We start from the raw sequence: 22,282 nt of genomic DNA on the forward strand, positions 1-22,282 counted from the left end.
CAACTCTGTTATATTAAAAGTTTTATTGAGAGTCACGTAGATGCTCAGCCCGCCTTTTGCCTGCCTTCCGCTCCATTTTTTACAGTTGGGTTATATTATTTTGAGTAACTCGTGAGTGGTGTTTCTCCACAGCTCCAGGTCTCCTGGAGACGTCTTATATCAAATGATCTTAAGTAGGTTTCTGATTCAGGCTCTAAAGCAATCTTGCCTGCTCCTGCGATGTTCCATGGTATCAGAGTAATCTTACAGTGGGGGCATACAGTAGGACCTCTTGTTGATAAGTGGATGCTAGGATCGTTTGTGAAAAGCTTCCATTAGCCCGTTGGTGTTTAAGTTACTAGGTATTGCTGGGTATCAGAGCAATGCATCTGGCTCCGTGCACTGATGGTGTGATGATTTTCAAATGGTGCCATGTTTGCTGTAGTTTGCCTGAAGCACCTTTCTGTCTGCCTTTTTGTCTGCGATCCACGAGCCTCCTGAAGATGGGCAGTTGGTTGCACATTCAACAAGTGAAGCTATTTCTCTGGTGCCGGACAGCGCAATGTGATTCCCCATTCCACCTGTACAGCGCTGTGCGCTGAATTTACCCGTCCCTTTCCTTCCACACGCGCCTGAATTACAGTGCCTTAGACTAGTATTCCTGACACACATTCTTGACACACAGGTGCACGGGCTGCAGACGCGGCCTTATGACGCGCTTCGGGAATCCAAAAGTGCCTGTGAGCTTGAGGCCTCCTACCACCCCCTGGTGTGCAGTGATTCTATATGTGGAAGCGGCGCGTCACAGAGATGATGGAGTGGATCGAAGCTCGAGGCTGGTGCGCTTCAGCGCCGTTCCAGGCTCGCGCGTCTTCCTGCAGGCTGCAGCGCGCGCCTCCTGAAAGAGGGGAGAGCCGCCTGTGTGCTTTCAGAATCATCTATCCCCGGCCGTATCCATAGCACAGCAAACATACTGAAATAAACAACGGCTAGTCTGGACTTTAGAGTCTTCAACAAACCATCTTAAGTGTTGCTCATTCACATTGAGCCTCAAACACAGTACATCAAATTTGTACCACACAGCATCTCGGCGAGAGCACAGAGCACACCAGGCTACAGAATCACCATCTCAGTGCACGTGACCTCTCTGCTACTGCACAGAACATCTCAGTCATTTGAGGCGGCCTTTTAGCCTGTGCGAGTCATATCTCGACTATTGTTCAGGCTCCTCAACTAGGGTGAGCAACCGTCCGTAAATTTCATGGACAGTCCGTAATTTCGGCCGTCTGTCCGTTGTCCGTGAAGGATTCTTTAACGGACGCCATTTGTCCGTCATTTTAACAGGGCACCGGTTGCCTCACCGTTAAGCCGGCACAGCTTGCACCCACCTCCAGTGTTGCCAGATTTTTAGACCCGGTCCAAGCCCAAAGCCGCTCAAAAAGAAGCCCAAAAGAAGCCCAATCAGACCAGTTCCAGCCCAAAAACCAGCCCAAACTAGCAAGTCTGAAATCATGCACAAATTATCATCAGAAACAGTTTTAAGGACAAATATACATTGTATTCAATATATAGATGGTAGGAGGGCATTAACTGGGCACCTGCCTTAAAGCTACTCAATTTTAAGACCAGTCCTTACTGTGACTTTGTCATGTGAAACAGGCACCGCTCAGAATACAATAGTAGAAAACAAAGAATAAGCAAGGCAAAAATAGTGTTCTGTGCAATTTACTGCTCCCTCTAAATTGTATTTTAATAAAGTCTGTAAAACTTAGTGTCTTCATTATTCATTACATTACAGATTAAAAATCTACATTGAAAGTTTTCAACCCCTGGCAACATACATGAGCTGCATGCAGCTCCGGGGTGGTGGCGGCGCTGACTGTTACAATTTTAATCATACATTGTTCTGTTAAATTTTGCAAACAATTGCGGGGGTGGAAGAAATTAATAGGACTTTGTCGCGTCGCTCCTGCCAGGGTGTTGTGTTTAACACTTAAATAAAGGAGCCTTGTCATCACTGCTGCCTGGTGTGTCTCACTTAACAATGGCGACGAGGTGAGGAAAATAACAACACACCGGAGATAAAACCACGAGTGAAGGAACATTCCACCACGAAGATAAAGAGAAAGATGTATTTAATTACAGTAATCACAACTAAGGAAGACCGATTTTTGATGAAGTACGAACGTGAAGGAACTTAAAAAAAAATACAAAGGACCTCCCACTACTGAAAATTCTATTCTCCATGACTATGCAAGTTGCCTTCCCAGTGTGTTCTTGTGGTTGGAGTGTTCACCATTTATTTTAGTATTATCCTTGTACCTGTGTTTGGTACCCTTTTGTAACTTGCACACGTCACTTTTCTCTTGTAACACACTGTTTGCTCCTCTCACATTTTGTTTGCTTTAGATGCTTGCACAAGTGCCACCATTGCCTATGTAACGTTTGTTCTTGTGCTGGAGTGTCTGCCATTTATTGCAGTATTGTACCTCACTTGTACTTTGTACGCTTTTGTGACCTGCACACATATCACTTTTTCCTCCAGGAATGTACTGATTGCTACCTCTTGTATTTTGGTTGCTCACTATTGTCACTTTTGATTCATCTAAATTAACGTTTGCTTTTGTAATCTGTTCACGTGTAATGTTCTCCTCATGTATCAGTTCTGTTCCTATTGTGAAGCGCTCTGACACCATCGGGTAAAGTCTGCGCTATATAACATCCAGTGCTTAATTTGTAAAAAAATAAGTCCCGGTGCTCAAAATCTTTCTTATGCGGTGGTCACAACTTCTTACAGTTATTCACCCGGCTGCATTACTGCGCCACCCAACTGTACCATTGTTATGCCCACTGCCTACACTGCAAACTCAAAAGCAGTCAAAATCAAAAATAAACTACTGTTGTAAGTATAGCCATTCAAACATCTCAAGGCATCAAGGCACTGGATTGTCCAGTGGGGATTAAACAGTCCACCTAAATACTTTTTATTTATTTTGTAGTGACTTTATGAGCATTTGTGTAATAAATTTATGAAAGTTTATGTAGTGAATTTATGAGTGTTTGTGTTGCACATGGACACTATTACTTGGCTCGCAGGACGTACATTTTGTCTGCCATCTTTTTTAGTTCTGCAATCCATAGAAGTCCTACATTTACACACATTGCAGTGTTGTTGACGAATTTAGTTAATCTCCTTAAAAGTTTGTGTGTTTGATAAAGCGCAATTTTTCAGCAAGTTTGCTTCCGAGCACTGAAATGCCCTGGTGCAAGTTAAAGCAAGAACACCACACACGCAAGGTGGACATGGTGCAATGCCACTTGGTAAGCATACACCTTTTGGTGCAAGAGTTTTACATTCTTAAAATGTATTAGTTTGTGAGAGTAGTCCACTGTGCCTCGCAGCGCTTTGGACACCTTAGACTATGAACATGAAGCAGCTTTGGAAAAGTGCATTTTGCTTCTAGCCCCGAACTAGTTTATAATAAGTACCAGGCCAGTGCAATGCCCCCAATCAGCAGCGGATGCTGGTGAAAGGTAGTAGTGGGCATTCTTGGACCAGTGGTGCAGTGTGCAGCCTGCAGTGGAAGGTAACCACGAGTGCAGGCAAGTGAGTGTGCCCAGCACCTATCAGAGACTTTAATGCCTCTGGGCACATCCGGTAACTTGCCGTTATCGTGTGATCATAACCATGAGTTAGCCTCAGTAAGTGCTAAAGAAGTGCTCAGAAAACCCTTAATGACCAAAACGAAGCACCGTGCAAAACAAACTTGACAACCCTGGAGCTTTAACCTTCCTTATCTAACGAGGGTAGAAGACAGACACGACACGAACAGAATTCTGTCTGAGTCATCACACAAACCCATCTTCGACTAGGAGGAAGGCTGCGCGCCTTCAACAGAATCTCTCTTGATTTAGTGGCCTGGGATAGTTGGAGTTCATAGGTTGCTTTATCGGTAAAGTGGAAATGTCAAAATTAACTTTTTCCGCAGTTCAATCTCTTAAGCATCACACAAATCAATCCCTTTCACAATCCCGGCACAAATTAAGAACTGATAACATCGCATAAATAAATAAAAAAAATACGAGGCCCCCACATTGTAATTTACAGTGGCAAATGTCTCCAGGCCACAACGTTGCAACTGTAACCTAGCAACAAAGCTAGGTGGTGACCTGGGGGGGGGGGGGGGGGCGTCCAGGTACAGCGCGCATGTGCTGTGTGTGCACCGTGCAAATGAAATATACTGACAAGCAAGATAAGATAACACACGCAAGAATGTAGCAAGGCCTGAGCCAGGCCATTGATGGATGCCAGACCTCGCTCTATGGCTGCCTTCTGCTCGTGTGAGTTAGTGACTGTGTGCAAAGCGCGATGCGCTTTGAGAGTGTGTGTGTGATTGTGGGCGCCCGCCCAAGCCAGTTTTTCCCGCACAAGAACACAAAAGAAGCCCAAAAACTATCCCCCCGCCCGGCATGGGTTGTTCCCGCACACCTGGGAAAAAAGAAGCCCATTTGTGCGGGAAGTAGCCCAATCTGGCAACATTGCCCACCTCCCTTCTTGACTCCGATGCTGCACCAAAGCTCCTCAGATACTCAGCAGCACTGGAGAGGCACAGCGGGATGGCAACCCTCACACCTCCAGCCCTTGATGACCTGTAAAGAGGTGCTTCGAATGTGACTGCGAGGGAGGGGCTGCAGGTTCAGGAGCAGGGACATCTATTCACATGCAAACAGCCCTGAATGCATCATGTCTCTGCTATTTAGAGGGGGGCTCACACATTCCATTTCTACCCAGGGCCCCAAACATCCGAGACTCGGCCAGATTACACCCCTGATTACACCAAGGCAGCATGTGGTTCTCTTCACAGAGCTTAATTACTGTCACTAAATTGTAAGCAAACCTCGGTTCTTCAAACATGCAGTCCATAATGTAATACAATAAAGAAAAGGCACAATCACACCCACACTGATTAACAAAGAATGGAGGAAAATCAGTTCAATCAGTTCTCTTAGAGTATCTCCTGTAAGTACTGTACAACACAGTGGGGGGTGGCATTTTGGACAGAGAGCCTGTCTTCTCGTTGTCTTGTGCAGGAGGGGGCGTCGAGGAGCCCAAGATGATACTAGAATACTGCATGCCCACCCCTGTGCCCACCCTGGTGGATCCTGTTCCCTCTCCTGTGATGGCTCCTGCCCTCCCCTCAGTGATGGCTCCTGTCCCCCCATGTGGTGGCTCCAGTCCACCCCCGGCCTGTGATGGCTCCTGTCCCCCCATGTTGTGGCTCCAGCCCACCCCGGCCTGTGATGGCTCCTGTCCCTCTCCTGTGGTGGATCCTGTCTCCGCCCTGGGTGGCTTCTGTCCCAGCCCTGGACCGGCCCCTGCAGCGAGGGTGAAGTTCTTTATGGGCCTCTTCTCAAAAGGGCTCAGCTCAAAATTAATATGGAAAGGTGGGCGAGTAAGTAAGTGAAGGGATGGGTGAATGGCTTGATAAATTAGTGAAAGGGTGAATGGATGAATGAAAGATTGAATAAATGGGTAATGAGAGAGGATGGATGGATTGATGAGTGAGGGGAAGGATGGAGAGAAAATGTAAATAGCTGGATGTATGGGTGGAAGGCTAGCTGGATGATGGATGAGGGGAAAGATGAATGAGGGGAAGAATGATGGATGAGGAGAAGGATGGATGGGTGGAAAGGATGGATGGATGGATGAGGAGAAGGATGGATGGAGGGGAAGGATGGATGAGGAGAAGGATGGATGGATGGATGGATGGATGGATGAGGAGAAGGATAAATGGATGGATGGGATGGATGGATGGGTGAGGGGAAGGATGGATGATGGATGAAAGGAAGGATGGATGAGGGGAAGGATGGATGGATGAGGGGAAGGATGGATGGATGAGGGGAAGGATGGATGGATGAGGGGAAGGATGGATGGATGAGGGGATGGATCGATGAGGAAAAGAAAGGATGGATGGGTGAGGGGGTGGATGGATGGATGGATGGGTGAGGGGATGGATGAGGGGATGGATGGATGGATGGATGAGGGGATGGATAGAGGGAAAGGATGGATGGATGGGTGGGTGAAAGGATGGATGGATGATGAGGGGAAGGATGGATGATGAGGGGAAGGATGGATGGATGGATGGATGATGATGAGGGGGTGGGTGGATAGTGGGTGGGTGAAAGGATGGATCAGTGAATTGGATGATGGGTGGGTGAAAGGATGGATGAGTGGGTGGGTGGATGGTGGGTGGGTAGATGATGGGTGGGTAGGTGGATGATGGGTGGGTAGGTGGATGAGTGAAATGATGGATGGATTGATGGATTGATAAGTGCACGGGTGAATGAATGGATGTATGAGTGAAAGGGTGGATGTAAGGATGGATGAGTGAGTGAAACGGAGGGTAGATGGACAAAAGGATGAATAGATGTGTGAAGGAGTGAAATGATAGATGGATGAGTGATAGGGTCAATGGATGGATTCATGAGTGGATGAGTAGATGGATGGATGGGTGGGTGGATGGATGGATGGAAGGAAGGATGGCTAAGTGAAAGGGTCGATGGAGAGAGAAAGGGAGGATGGATGGATGACTAAAATAGTGGATGGGTGGAAGGATTAGTAAGTGAAGGGATGGCTGGATTGGTGAAAGGGTAAATGGCTGAATGGATGAGTGAATGGATGGATGGGATGAAGAGTGGATGGATAAGTGTACAGATGGATAGGGTGAAAGGGTGGATGGATGGATAATGGAGGATGAGTGAAAGGATGGATGAGGGGATGGATGAAGGGATGGATGACTGAAATGATAGATGGAAGGATACATGATGGATAGGTTTGCAAATGGTTGAATATGTTTGGAAATGGCTGGGCTTACTTATATACTATTGCGCGACCTCTGATGTGTCTGTAAAACGTAGCTATTGTCCTGAAGTTTTGTCCTGTATTTTGACCTCCTGTCCTGAATTTGTGTCCTGAATTTTGACCCTTTGTCCTGAATTTTTACACTCACCGTCCTGAATTTGCACCAATGCCAGTTGGTCACCCTATCCTCAACCGACGCACAAGCCACGGAACAGTTAATCTCTGCAATGTCTGCAACACCTCAATTAGTGCGAAGAACATTCGAGCGGAGCACTAATGAGCGCAGTCAGAGCAGAGAGGGTCTCAAATATTGCACCGCATATTTCAAACACTGAACATAGGGTCACTGTCGTTGCAAGAGCCTCTGAACCAAGCACTTCACACCTTAATTAGCTCACACATCTCAAGCAGTGCATAAAGCATCTGAGCCAGCACAAGGGGCCTCGCATTCAATACAGCAACTCAACCACCGCCACAAGCAGAGCACATGGCATCACAAGCAGTGCACAAGGAACCACAAACAGTGCTCATAGAACCACAAGCGGTGCACATAGCACCACAAGCAGTGCACATAGAACCTCAAGCAGTGCACATAGCACCACAAACAGTGCTCATAGAACCTCAAGCAGTGCACATAGCACCACAAGCAGTGCACATAGAACCTCAAGCAGTGCACATGGCATCACAAGCAGTGGACAATGAACCACAAACAGTGCTCATAGAACCATAAGCAGTGCACATAGCACCACAAGCAGTGCACATAGAACCACAAACAGTGCACATAGCACCACAAGCAGTGCACATAGAACCCCAAGCAGTGCACATAGAACCTCAAGCAGTGCACATGGCATCACCACCATTCCATTGAGTACTCTAACCTTTAAAAATAGCATCTGGGGGGCGTGGCTAGCGGCCGAGAGCAATGATCGCAGTATAGGTGTTCCGATCGACCCGTGGCACTAAAGAACGACACAGCCCACGGATCTGAATAAATTTCGGCGGAAACGGCGTGCCATGCTGCCTGGCGCCCCTGTGAAACTCTGGTGAGGGGTTGATGAGCCGTGGACCCCAAGTGGAAGATATCGGGTCGCCGAAGAGACAGGGGGCCGGACCGCGCAAAATGGCGGCGTCGGAGCAGGACAGCGATCGAAGATGCGACCGGAGCCGCCTGTGACCTGCTGCGAGCTTGCCCACCTGCCTGCTCCCGCTGGCTCAGGTCACTGACAGCGCAGAAGACGCGTTGCGGAGGGCTGCTGAGAACCCTCGGAGGTTTGATAGGAGCGACACGGAGGTGCGGTGGGGCCGGCCCCGGGGGAAGCTACAAATTTAGGCCCCGGCTTCAGGCCCTACCATCGGCAAATATTGGGCACGAAGCTCGGAGTGCCTGGGACCGGGGTGCTGCGAGCCATCCCTCCCTCCCCCCTCCCCCCTCCCCCTCATTGACAATTAGTTACACCATACCTGCATGGTAGGGGGCGGAGGTGCCCCGGATGGCACGGAAGGGCCACGAGACTGGCTCCCGGTGAGCGGAGGTGCCGGAAGTGAACGGTGACCGGCGCCGCGCAGGGCCCCCTCCCCGCCTACGTCCTACTGATCTTGCCAGCCTGACTGCAAGGGGGGCGAGTTGTGGAGGGCTGCTGTGCGCCCTCGGAGGTGTGCTAAGGAGCATCACGGAGGTGAGGAAAGGCCTGCCCTGGGGGAAGCTACAAATTGAGGCCCAGGCCCCGGGGCCTACTGTCGGCTAGTACTGGGCACGGTGTTCTGAGTGCCTGGGGCTGGGGTGCTGTGTGCCATCTCTTCCTTCCCCCTCCTCATCGGCAACTAATCTTATCACACCTGCGTGGCGGGGAGCGGAGGTGCCCCGGGCGGCACGGAAGGGCCTCGGGACTGGCTCCCGGTGGTGCCGGAAGTGGATAGAGGTGGTGGGACTCCAAAGGGTGACAAAGGATGGGACACGCACTGCCCCCCCCCCCCCCAATGTAGGCGCTAGGGCCGCCTGGATGTGAGATAGAGGTGGCAGTGCTGACTGGGACTGGCATATGGCCTGCTTGAGCTTCGTGCCCTGCAGCAGAGAACCCTGAACTGTTCCTGGAATACTGAAAGAGCAGACCGGAGGATGATTGGCGACAGAGGCCCTGGGGTGAGGGTGCCCTTTTCCCCCTTCTCCCTGTGATCAGATGCGACCATCAAAACCCTTCTGCTTCCATGTGCCATTGCTGGGGTGCTGCCGTTAAGTATCACGATGGGTGACATCTTTGGTGTGTGACGCAGCGGTGAAGGGGACTGTGGACACTCTTTGTGTTTGGGGCAAGGACTGGTGAGGGACTTGTAGAGCGAAAGAACCAAGGTACAGCAGCGTGGGATTACCTTATGTTCGCGCTTCCATCCCGGAGCCCTCCTCTGGGTGACGGTTCTGTCTACTGCATGGAACTACCTGTCCTTCCTTCCCGGAAAAGTGGTGTTTATTGGGGACACCCTGTTTGATCTTGGCCAGTGACGTTGAGCTGATCATCTGCTGACCTGTACCGAACGACCTGCTCTGAAGCGCAGGTGTGGACAGATTACGAATGCACCCGGCAGATATCGCTGATATATTCTAAGGTAATACCTGCTATTGAAAAGCGTTACTGGGCTCTGGAGCACTGCGGACAGCCCGGAGTGCAAGTTGTCGCCCCTGAAGATCTGTAGGATAACATAGCAGGCTGCAGTAACTGTTGGTGCACGCGCTCCTAGCTTATCCTATATGCCGCCGAGGAAGATGGCTACAGGAGGTTCCAAGAGCGCCCCTCAGGCGCAATTGGCCTAATTCGCCTGGACCAAGGGAGGTGACAAAGGAGACTCGCCAATAATGAATAAAGATAACGCTGCGGTGTCGCCATCCCCGATCAAGGAGCCCACGTTCCACGACGTAATGGCGGCCATAGGAGGCATGTGCACGTCAATGGACTCTGTCACAACGGAGGTTTCCCTGCTTCGTGCAGACTTCAAACAAATGAAAGAAAAAGTGAAGGAACTCAAGGTGGTAACGGCGGCACTACAGGAAGATACTTCTGAACTGCAGCGACAGGTGTCGGACTTGGAGAAGAAACAGACCCGCATGGCGCAGCAGTTGGACGATTACGAAGGGAGAGCCCGTCGGAACAACATACGAATCCTCGGAGTTCCGGAAAAAACAGAGGGGCCTGCGGCGGACCTCTTTGTGGAAGAGCTCATCACGAAACATTTGAAACCAAAGGCTCTCTCCACTTATTTCTCCATTGAGCGAGCCCATAGAGTGCCCGGCGGTCGCCCCAAGACAGGGGCTCCACCTAGACCCCTAATTGCAAGAGTTTTTACATTTCGAGACAGGGACAACATCTTACAGGTGTCCAGAGCGGGTCCTCCGCTGAAGATAGACAACTATGAGGTCACTTTCTTTCCTGATTTTACAGCACAGTTTCAGGCACAGAGGCGCAGCTTCCAGGCAGTGAAACGGGAGCTACGTAGCAGAGAAATCAAATACGCTATGCTCTTCCTGGCCAAATTAAGAGTGGAAAGGAACGGTAAACCCTGTTTTTTTGACTCTCCAGAAGCAACCTGGGAATGGCTGGAAGGGTGGACAAGGGTCGGCGACATGAGGGGTACCTGCCGCGACAAGGCAGACCGGAAAGGAGGTGAAGAACCTGGTGACTTAGCGACTGAGAATGCGTTGGAGACCAGTGGACTGGACGAGCAGGAATGAGTGACATTAGTCATCGCCAGAAGGGCCCACTCCTGATGACACTCGCAAGTAATGGGCGGGGGGAGGAGCTGAAGGGCCGGGCGGGATCAGATGGGGGGCATATATTTTTAGGGGTGCCAGAACCCAGTGTTCCAGTTATGTAACAGGTCAGATTTATGGTTTAACATAGACATGTTATGATAATGTTCTAAAGGCTGTGTCTTACAATATCAAGTACTGTTTTACTGAAGTCACTGTAGGTGCCGAGGGTCGGGTGAGCGCGCTTCACCTCTGCAAGTTAAGCACGGGTAGGGAACATATAGGCACTCTGCCATGTTGGGGGGTGGGCAGTTTGAGGTCCACGGGCAGGGCAGCAGGCTGGGGGGTGGAGAGGAGTTGGAAAGGGGTTTTTGAGACAAAGCAATTTGATGTTATTGACTACTGTGAAAATGCACAAATTCAGATTACAGTGTTGGAGGGGGGAAGGGCTGGTTGCACTTTGTTCTGAGCTTTAGTTCTGGGCTGTATTTCAAGGTTACAGGCGTACAAATGCGTGATACAGTGTTGAGCTTTCAAGGATGTTTTGAAAGTGATGGCAAACGAGGTCTTGGGTGACAAGATAACAGATGATACCGCCCCGGTCTTGGCCCGGTGTCCCCTTTAACCCTGGTTACCTGGAATGTACGCGGTTTGGGAGATAAAATTAAGAGGGGATTGATGTTGCAATATGTACGTAGAGCAGCCCCGGCATTGGTATTGCTTCAAGAGACGCACTTGGTGGGGTCGACATGCAGGGCTCTGGATCGGTGGGGATACGCGATGGCAGTGCATTCTGAGTTTTCCTCTGGCTCCAGAGGGGTGGGAATCCTGATACGTAAACGCTTTCCTGTGATAGTACAGCAGGTATGGAAAGATGCACAAGGACAGTTTGCAGCTATTTCCTGCTTGTGTGAAGGAAAGAGGTTCAATGTGGTATCGGTGTACATTCCACTTGCCCTTCATTCAGTCGCTCTACCCGCCCTCAGTGCTTTTCTATTGACGCTGCCGGAGGGCGAGCTCATACTGGGTGGAGATTTTAATGCGGTTCTAAACAATGGACTTGACCGCCATCCCGACAAAATGACAGGGCTGCATAAATCACGGCTGACTGGCTATGTAGAGGCTATGGGTCGTACGGATGGGTGGAGGTTTAAACATCCCGGGGATCGAGGCTATACCTTCTACTCCGGGGTACACAATAGTCTCTCACGTATTGATCATTTTTTTGTCTCTGCGGATAGCCTGCCCCATATAACTGAGGTAAAGATAGGCCCGAGAGGTATCTCAGATCATTCCCCAGTCTCCATGGTATATTCCTCTTATGTGAAAGCCCGGAGGCGCATCTTCCCGATTTCGCCTCATTATTTACAAATTCCACAAATTAGAAAAGACCTGGTCACGGCTACGAAATGCTACTTCCAAGAAAATACCACTTCCGTTGACTCGCCAGGGGTCCTGTGGAAAGCATACAAAACGGTGCTAAGGGGCCAGGCTATAGCCTCCATAACGGGTCATAAACGGACTGTGCAAGAAGACCTTAGAGTACTCGTGTACGACCTGGACGTTTTACAATCCAAACATGATCTTGATCCTACATGGGAGGCTGCGCGCCAGTTGCGCCTCAAACAGGCTGTATTTACGGAGTACCAGTGGGTGCAGGTTAGACAGCGGCTTATGCGCACTCAACATCTTATATACGAGGTTGGCGATAAGGCAGGGAAACTTTTGGCATGGCTGGAAAAGAAAGACAGGGCCCAAAGGACGAGAGCGCAGCTTCGCAATGCCGACGGTGAGGTAAACACTACCCCTATGGATATAGTAGACACCTTGGCCAATTATTACGAGGCGGTTTACACCCCCTCCTCCTGTATGTCATCTGAAGAGGCACAGACTTACATTAAGGATATCCAAATGCCCTCTCTCTCGGACTCTGACGCCGAACTGTTGGAGTCGGACTTTACAACAGATGAGGTCCTGGGTGCAATTCATTCTTTGCAGTCATGTAAGGCCATGGGGCCAAATGGGGTCCCCATAGAATTCTACAAGCGCGTCTCTGATCTTATGGCTCCGCACCTGCTGCGAATGTTTGAAGACAGCTTGGCTAAGGGGAAATTGCCCAGAGATCAACGGACGGCTACGAATATAGCCATACCAAAACCTGGTAAGCCTCCGGACGAATGTACATCATATCGTCCTATTTCATTAATAAATGCGGAGGCGAAAATACTGGCCAAAATGATAGCCGTACGATTAACCCCACACTTAGAGACACTTATCCACCCGGATCAATCCGGATTTATGTCGAACAGGAACACTGCTCTCAATTTAAGACGAGTCCACGCGGTATTGGCGCAGATCCCGGCTCTGTCAGAACCGGCGGTGATCCTTTCTTTAGATGCACGAATGGCCTTCGACATGGTCGAGTGGCCGTATCTATTCGCGGTATTGCGACATTTAGGCTTTGGACCAAAGTTTTGTGCTTGGGTGAAACTCTTGTATACAAATCCGCTTGCACATGTTGTAGCCAACGGCCATATTTCCAGGGACTTCCGGCTGGGCCGTGGTACGCGTCAGGGATGCCCCTTATCGCCACTGATTTTCACATTGATCTTGGAGACGTTGGCAGCATGGATACGGTGGGACCCCATGATAAGGGGTCTCAGCTGGACCGAGTCCTGGGAGGACCGCATATCGCTATATGCCGATGACATCCTTCTTTACTTAACTCTTCCTAGGTGGTCACTCATAGTTCTTCTTAACATTTGTGAGATTTTCGGGCGAGCCTCAGGATACACAATCAACTGGTCCAAGTCTGTGTTGTTTGTCCTTAGGGGGCCCCCACCGTGACTTCCGGACGGCTGCCCCCTGGTGATCACTGATGGACCCTTTAAATATCTAGGGGTGTGGGTGACACCTAATCAGGAGATCTTTTATCACCGCAATTTACTGCCCCCACTTGAGCGATTCCACACAGATGTGAGGCATTGGCACACCATACCACTGACCCTTTTAGGAAAAGTGGCGTTATTTAAAATGATGACATTAACACGACTACTGTATATCCTGGAAAGTACTCAGTTTCTCGTGCCTCCAAAATATTTTACGTTCATAAACGCATTGGTCTCTGGTCTCCTTTGGGGGGACAAACCGGCGCGCATTTCCCGGCAAAAGTTGGTTCGGGGATCGTTCGATGGAGGCATAGCGCTCCCAGATATCCAATTGTATTACTGGGCAGCCCAACTAAAGACTATAAATCACTGGCTTCACGCTCCGCAGACTGAACCAGCTTTCAAGGCGGATAGATACGACCTAGGGGGCGGAGGAGTGATGGCTGCGCTCTATGACCCCAGAGGTGCGGCGGCCCTGCTGGGCCCTACAGCACACACACTGAAGTTATGGTACCTGGCTTCTGCTCACCTTAAATGTAAGGACAAGATCACGCAGATGACGCCACTCTGGGCGTCGCGGCGCCTCGGCCGTCTCTGTAATAGTAAGGGATTTGAGGCCTGGGACCGGATAGGCATATCGACGGTTGGAGACCTCTACAGACGGGGTGCCATCCTCACCTTTGACCAGCTAGCGGCCCAATTCAACTTGGTACAGGCGGAACGCTTCCGCTACCTACAAATCATTCATGCCCTCAAGTCTGTGCTCCCGATTGATGAAAAGCTGCCAGAATCCACTCCTTTAGAAGATAGACTGCTTACGGAGCATATGCTGAAAAAGGCGACCTCGTTGGTCTACCGTAAGTTGGTCAACAATATGCCTGACCCCACGGTGAGACTAAGAGCGGCCTGGACAGCGGAGGTAGGTGAATTTGATGAGTCAGACTGGCAGGCCGCGCTATCCTCTCCTCAGGAGGTTGCTGTGCCATCGCAGCTCAGATTGATACAATTGAAAGTTCTACATCGAGTATATTATACTAGGGTCACACTACACAGGATAGGAAGAATCACACATCAGTACTGTTTGAGAGGCTGTGGTGAGGTGGGGACATTCTACCATACTATCTGGGATTGCCCATTGATTATTTGTTTCTGGTCCAAGGTTATGCGGACTATATCACAAGTGGTTCACGTTTCGCTACTCCCTGAACCACGTCGCTGTTTGTTGAACATTTGGGAGCCTAATGATCTTAGTAACGCCCTACAAGATCGGGCCACTCTTGGTATTAGGTACGCTAAATGGAATGTGGCTAGGGCCTGGGGGTCTCCCGTGTTACTGGCGCTTAGTGCCTGGAGTACAGATCTGGATTCAGCGATGGTTGCCGAAAAGGCGGTATATCTGAATCGGAAGTGTCCGCGAAAGTGGGCCAAAATTTGGGGAGCTTGGAATGAATATAGATGGCATATTTGTGAACCACCTCAGATGGATAGTGATACTGATTCGGAATGAAGAGGAGAGGGGATGGGGTAGTCGGGAAGCGGGGTGTATATACTGAACTGATGTCATGACTGTATTACTGTTATCTCCTTGACATAATATGCTGTGTCCACTATGTTTCGCCTTTCTAATCCTGTTTTACTGATGTATGCAATGAAAGCCTTGAAAATGCCCATTGTTTACTTTTACAACAATAAAAATTGTTTAAAAAAATAAAAATAGCATCTGTACTATTACACAGGATATTTCACCATTGCACAATTGTAAATGCACGTTACACTGATCACTTCAACATGTGCACAAGGCTTCCCACCGTTGCGTGGATCTTCCTGATCATCACACAGAGTAGTTAAAACACAGTGCATAGTTTCTCAGCCAGTGCACAGAACATCTTGAAAACTGCACTGCACAGATCTGACATTTGCACAAGACTTCTCAACCATTGCACTGAGAATCTTAACCCTTGTACAGTGTCTTCTGATTATGGCACAGAGTGTTTAAATCAGTGCACATAGCGGGTCAGCCGTTGCACGTAACATTACAAGCAGTACACATAGCATAACCACCATTCATGGAGCACTCCAAACTTTACGTAGCATCTGAACTATTACACAGGACATTTGACCACTGCACATATGCAATTGCACGTTGTACTGATCACCTCAACATGTGCACAGAGCTTCTCAATCATTGCACAGAGGGTTTCAACCGTTGCATAGATCTTCCTGATCATCATACAGAGTATTTAAATCACTGTGCATAGTTTTTCAGCCAGTGCACAGAGCATCTTCACAACTTCAAAAATCTCACATTTGCACAAGACTTCTCAACCGTTGCACTAAGAATCTCATCCAGTGTACAGCGCCTCCTGATCATGGCTCAGACCATTTCAGTCTTTGAACATTGCAGTCCAGTGCACAGAGTATCCTGACAACTGCACAGATCTCTGCACTTGAGCAAGACTACTCAACCATTGCACAGAAGACCTCATCCGTGGCACAGAGCTTCCTGATCATAACAGTGAACATTTCAATCACTGCACACAACAAGCAGCAATGTTGAACATAAGTCCAAAAGGCCTGAATCCATTTCAAAATTTCAGTACAACCAATCTCTGGACCTAAATGGATTTTAAGTAGACATCCTGAAAATCTACCATGGATTCTACCCTGCCAAACCTATGTTGGACACTAATAGCATACAACATCTGGACCAGTGCACGCAGCATCCTAACTGTGCCTACAGCATCTCATGCCATGATATGCACAGACTTTCTCAGTCAGTGCATGGCTGTTTTGTGCTGTGCAAAGACTATTTTTCCCATTTTATTTAGATTCTCAACCAATTCACAAGTGCACATAGCAGCTCGGTAAGTGCCTAGACCACGTTCACATCGCATCTCGATTAGTGAACACTACCTCAAAATGTGCATGGAACATCCTTAACCAGTGAACATTGTGAATTTTGAATTACGGCTGCAGTGTAACTGACTGCTACAGCCATGTTTTTTTGCCTATCCTAACCATGCTTATGCTATGAGCTTTACTTTCATGTTTTTATTGCCAAGATGAGAAAGTGTTGATAAGCTTGCTCAGTTGAAACATTTCACATATTTCCTTCATTTGAAGGCCATCTTCTTACTTCTTCATGATTTGTAACCCAGGCACCTGTATACTTCCATTGTTTTACGAAGTCATGTAATCCTCATTAGAAGCTGTTGGACCTGACATCCTTGGTGTCGGTTTTCTTTAACTTTTTACCTACCATCCACCTGTTTTTGCTAACTTAGTTTTTGCTGGCCTTAGGACGCTGTGCACTTTATCTCTGCTAACCAGTGCTAAAGTCCTTGTACTCTTGCTCTAAAACATGGTACAATTGTCTCACACCTAATTGACACATTTAATGCACTTGTAAGTCCCTAGTGAAGTGGTACTACTGGTACCCAGGGCCTGTAAATGCAATGCTACTAGTGGGTATGCAGCACTAATTGTGCCATCCACTTAAGTAGCCTTTTGATTTAAACATGTCTCAAGCCGGCCATTTCTCCCTGTCTTTGTAGTTTTAAACTACCATTTTGACCTGGTTAAAATAACCTTTTACTAGGCTTAAACTTTCCCTTTTAATACACAAAGGTCACCCTTAGGGTAAGCCCTATACAGCCCATAGAGCAGGGTGCTGTGTATTTAAAAAGATGGACATGTACTTTTAAGTTTTACATGCCCTGGTAGTGAAAAAATCGTACATTCATTTTACACTTCTGCAAGGCCTACCTCTCCCATAGTATATCATTGAGTTACCTTATTACATTTATTAAGGGCTAACTTCCAATAGGAGCAAGTAGGAATATTGAGTTTGGTGTCTAAAGAATTGTCATTTAATGGCAAAGTCAGATTTTAAGTCATAATTCTGAAAAAGTTGACATTTTCCTGTTATAACCATTTGGTGTCTGCAGCCTATATCCTGGGTCACATGACTAGATGTAGCTGGCATTTGGCCTTTGTGCATCGCTCCCAGACAGTGAGACAAAGAGCGTATAGGTGTGGACAGGATGGTCCATCACTGACTTGATAGGGGGAGAAGCTGCTGCTTACCACACTTACACATCACAAGGTTCCTTCCTTGGTACACTCACAAGAGTTTTGACACTAGTCTTTTGTGCCCCTAGACAAGCTATGGCCAGGGAAAGGTAGCAGGAAATCCCAAGCACCCCATGGTGTGGAAACCTCCAGAACCTACTTCAAAGCTGGCACCAGGCATACATATTGGGTCCTCAAATCCAACTCTTTGGTACACCTCGGGAGCTTTGGAAGGCTCAGAAGGACTACTCTGGTACCCTGTTGCCATGTTGCCCTGCTGCCCATCTACCTGAGTGAGAAGGACTGGACCTGCATCTTGAAGCCAGGACCACCAGAGTGACTCCCAGGGCTAGTTGGTTGGCCTGCCGATCAGATCATCAAAGACAGAAAAGGCTCCAACCACCTTGAAATCAGCACCTGGACCCTGTCTGCTGTGAGCCTTACCCTTATGTGGTGCCACCCAGTCCTGGACTCTTGGAAGTGGGCCTGAAAGTGCTCTGGCAGCCCAGCTGTGATCCCATAAGCAGAAGTCACACCGCGTGATGCATCTCCTCACAGCGGCATTGGAACTGCTGTTGTAAGACGCATACCCAACTCAGGACCTCGCATCGCAGCCCGCAGCATCATCACAACTGCAGCTGTGCGATGCAACCTCGACACAGTCATTCGTATCGCAAGCCCCTCATCGATTGCATCCTCGACGAAGACACAGGACTCCGTATTGCAGCCCCACAGCTTCCTTAGAACCACTACTGCGTGATGTATTCTCAACGCAGGACCTCACAACACCTCACAACCAGAATTTAGGATACTTTGTTTAGCGGGCTTAACTTGGTCTTTGTATCCGGCCCTGGCTCCATCTCGGTCAGCCTGAATATGTGACTTTGTACCGGTCCGGCGCGACCAGATATGCACAGTTGGCGCATTGTGCTTTTAGGCTCTATTTTCACTTAAATCTTTAAAATTGCATACCTCCAGTTCTGATTTGTTTGTTTTGGTCTAAATAAATATGTTCAATTTTACTCTATTTTTCTAAATTGGTATGGGAGTTTTCTTCCACTGTCTTTTCACTTTATTACTGTTTGAAGTGCTGCATAAATACTTCACACATTGCCTCCAAGTTAAGCCTGAGTGCTTTGTGTCAAGTTAGCAGAAGGTTGAGCACAGGTTAATTTGGGGGTTGCTTATGCCTCACATTGACAAGATTTGTGATTGCTGCTTGAGTAGGGTTTCACCCCTTCAACCAATAGTCCAATTTCCTTCAGAAGCCTATATATGAAGTACTATATATCTGACCCTTAACTTCGCTTACAGTGCTTGAAAAATATGATTTGCTGGGAGACCACCTGGTCAGTTGAATCTGTAGTCCACAGATAATTAATTTTTCTTTTCTTAATAAATCCTTTCAGACTTCGATTGACAGTGCAGATTTTCTTTAACAACATAATAGCTCATTATTGCCCATAGCCACTCCACCATGGCACACACCATATGTTATACCTCAAAGCATCTCATATATTACAGATCTTAAGAGGATGATGGTGGGAGTACCAGCAAGCTTGGAATGCCTGATGATTTTGCCTATTCTTTGTGGGGGTTGCTTGCAAAAACCAAGGCAGATTTATAGTAGTTCAAATCAGTCTTCACCCAAAGATTCTTCGGGATGTGCACATCCACCTAAAACGTAATGTACTCCATGGCCAGGAATGCGGGGCAAACTCTTGCTTTCATTTCATATCTTTTTTTAATTAATTTTTGTGATTGTCCTCCTATGCATGTCTCCTTTAGACTATAATTTTTTTGTAATTTACTTATCTTTACCTTTAAACGTTTGATGACTATTGCATATGCTTGTAGAAAAATAAAACATTGTAGATTTGCCATGGCCAAATATTATTGACATGACCAATGTGTTAAGTGCTGTCCTTACCAGCAACTTTGAGGAACTCTATCATGTTTTTGTCAGACTCATGAAGGATATGTAAGTGCCTGTAATGGGGAGCTGAAAAGAAACTCTGAAAATTGTAAGATGGCCGCTGCAATCGAGCTAAGGAAAGGGAAAGGATAGAGGTATAGTTGAAGAGGAGAGATGACTCAAACAGAAAGAGGGAGGAACCTCTGGGAGGGCAAGAGAAAAGAGCCCCACAACAGTCAAGCCTGAGGAGGAGCCACAAATTCAGTCAGGGCTGGACTGGGAACCAAAACCAGCCCTGGCAAAGTGCTCGGTCGGCTCCCCTCTCCCTGGAGGGTTGAGGGTGCGACCACGCTCTTTACCAGGGCCGGTTTTCGGCCGATGCTGCAAAAAAGGCCCTGTAACAAAAACGGCCCCCAGGGGCCCAAAACCGGCCCCCACCCATACGGCCCACCGGGGGATTGCCCGGTGCCCGCATCAGCCAGTCCGGGTCTGAATTCAGTATTGGATACGACAGAGAGCCATTGAGGCTGAGTGGAAGACAGGAGCCCGACCAGGGAGGAGTCCAGCGGTGATTGAGTGATACCACTGACGACTGCCCGGAGGAAGGAGACTGACGCCTGGTTGGGTAGGCCCCATTTAATGTGTATGCCCAGCAGCCGTAGAGCGGAAGGCACTGCGGTCCCAAACACAACGTCCTAAAGGACCGTGGTCTCAGGTAAGTACTGCATCTGTGCCTATCTCATTGGACAAGTTGGTGTTGGAAGGAATAGACTGGTATTTGGTTAGCATTCTGCTTTCACTAGTACCAGCACTGATTGAAATATGCTGGATAGGGATCAGCAGTGGTAATGGGCTGAAACAAAGGTTAACAAAGAGAAAGCGCTACACGAACACTTGGTGAAGGTAGGGGTAAATATTAGAAATAAATAAACCCATAACATTAAGAAATATATTCTTTCGGTTTCTCAAGGGGACCAAAGTGAGTCCGGAAAGAAGTCAAGAGTCTAAAACGTTTGTGTTTACATTTAATAAAAACCTTTGTCTCACAGATGTGTATGGCCTATAAATAAATAAGATTCTTTCCTTCAAAACTACTGAACTTCGCCGTGATTGTCGAATCTATGATAGTGGTGCCAAAAGGAGGATTTCTACAATCACTAACATGCTGTCAGACTGTATCTTTGAAGGACATGATTAAACAACTGGCTGAAGGTCAAAGAAACTTACAGCCAGTGGTAGAGCAGCAAGCTCAGGCAGCCAAATAAGATAGGGAGAACTTACAAATGGCAAACTCAAGATCATGCTTTTCTAAGGCTAACTGATGTTATTGCAAGTGCCAGTGCCCATCCCAATGTCCCTAGTTAGGTGCTCCAAAAATGCCAGGAGGTGAAAGATCTAGATATTTTAAAACCATCTTTGTAAGAGTAGCATTTAACGCCACATGGACACCAGAGCAATGGGGGAAATACACAGCACCACTTTAATCAGGGGAACTACAGACAGCATGTAAAGCTGCTAATCCTTCAGGCTAAACACCCTATCGTGATATGAAGAAGGCCATCTTGGAACGAATGGGCTGTGATGCAGAATTTTACAGGGTTACATTTAGAAGCAAGAACTGGGGCTCTGGGGATAATCACAGGGCTTTCTATTATAGGATTAAGGATTTGGGTGATCAATGGCTCCAATTATGTATTCCACTGGGGAAGAGGTGGTGGAAAAAGTGTATCTGGAAAAATATCTCAATGCCCTAGCCCACTATACCCAAGCTTGTGTTAGGCAACACCCTAAGCTCACAGTGATTATGACTATTGAACTAGCTTGATCATAACGTCGCTCTCCGGATTTCAAACTAAACCCACTGAAAAACTACAACCAAAACATTTTTCTAAAGGTCTGCCTCATCCTAATCTCCCAGCCAAACCACCCAATAAATCCAGCAACCTGTGTGTTATACAGAGTCCCCGATGTTATGAATTTGGTGAGTTGGGTCATATTACCAGGAAGTGCCCTCACTGAAATAGTGTGTCTGAACCCATATAAATAGGTTTTTTGGGGGCAATATTCCTTGTATGGGATTTCCTAGCAAAGCATACGGGAAACAGATCATGGTGAATGATCACCTTGTGAAAGTACTAATGGACTCAGGTTGCACTTTACTGTGGTACATCAGAAATGGGCAAAACCCGAACAACTAGAAAAGGATTGAAAAATATGGATAATTTGTGTGCACAGGGATAAAATAGTTTATAAACAAAAGGAGGAACCTTGTGGAAGGACAATGTTTAACAGTGTCCAGTGTACATGTCCTTAAGACCAGTAGCACAAAGAAGGTACAAAGTTCCCCAACGTAAGTACGAGAGTGTGCCTAGTGAAGAGAAAAACAGGAAAAAGGGAAAGGGAGTTTCCCTTTTTGGAACTAAAACCCTCACACACCCAGCAAGCTAGGTGTCATGCTTCATCATATGGGTTCTGCTCCTCATCAGACTGGCGCTGCAATGTCTGACGGGCACCCGCGAAGGGGCTCTTTATCGGAGATCTTTTGTTCCAGCCATATGGTGCATGCGTGTAAGGGAGGAGGGTAATGGTGAGTGAATGTGTAGTCGTGAAGTGGGTGTAAGCTAAAATAGGTATGTCAATACACAGAGAACTTTGTTAATGTGGCTGACTCCCTAGTTAAAAAGGGTGGGAGGGGAGGTATGTACTGATGTAAGGTTCACAGTAGAATATCTACAACCCCCTGGTTAGGTCAACATGTTTCTTGCATAAAGCAATTCATCAGGACCCTGGTGCAAAGTACTACACAGTGAAATGGAAAGATACAACCT

This window comes from Lissotriton helveticus, chromosome 3_1, assembly GCF_964261635.1.
Source record: "Lissotriton helveticus chromosome 3_1, aLisHel1.1, whole genome shotgun sequence".
Lineage (NCBI taxonomy): Eukaryota > Metazoa > Chordata > Amphibia > Caudata > Salamandridae > Lissotriton > Lissotriton helveticus.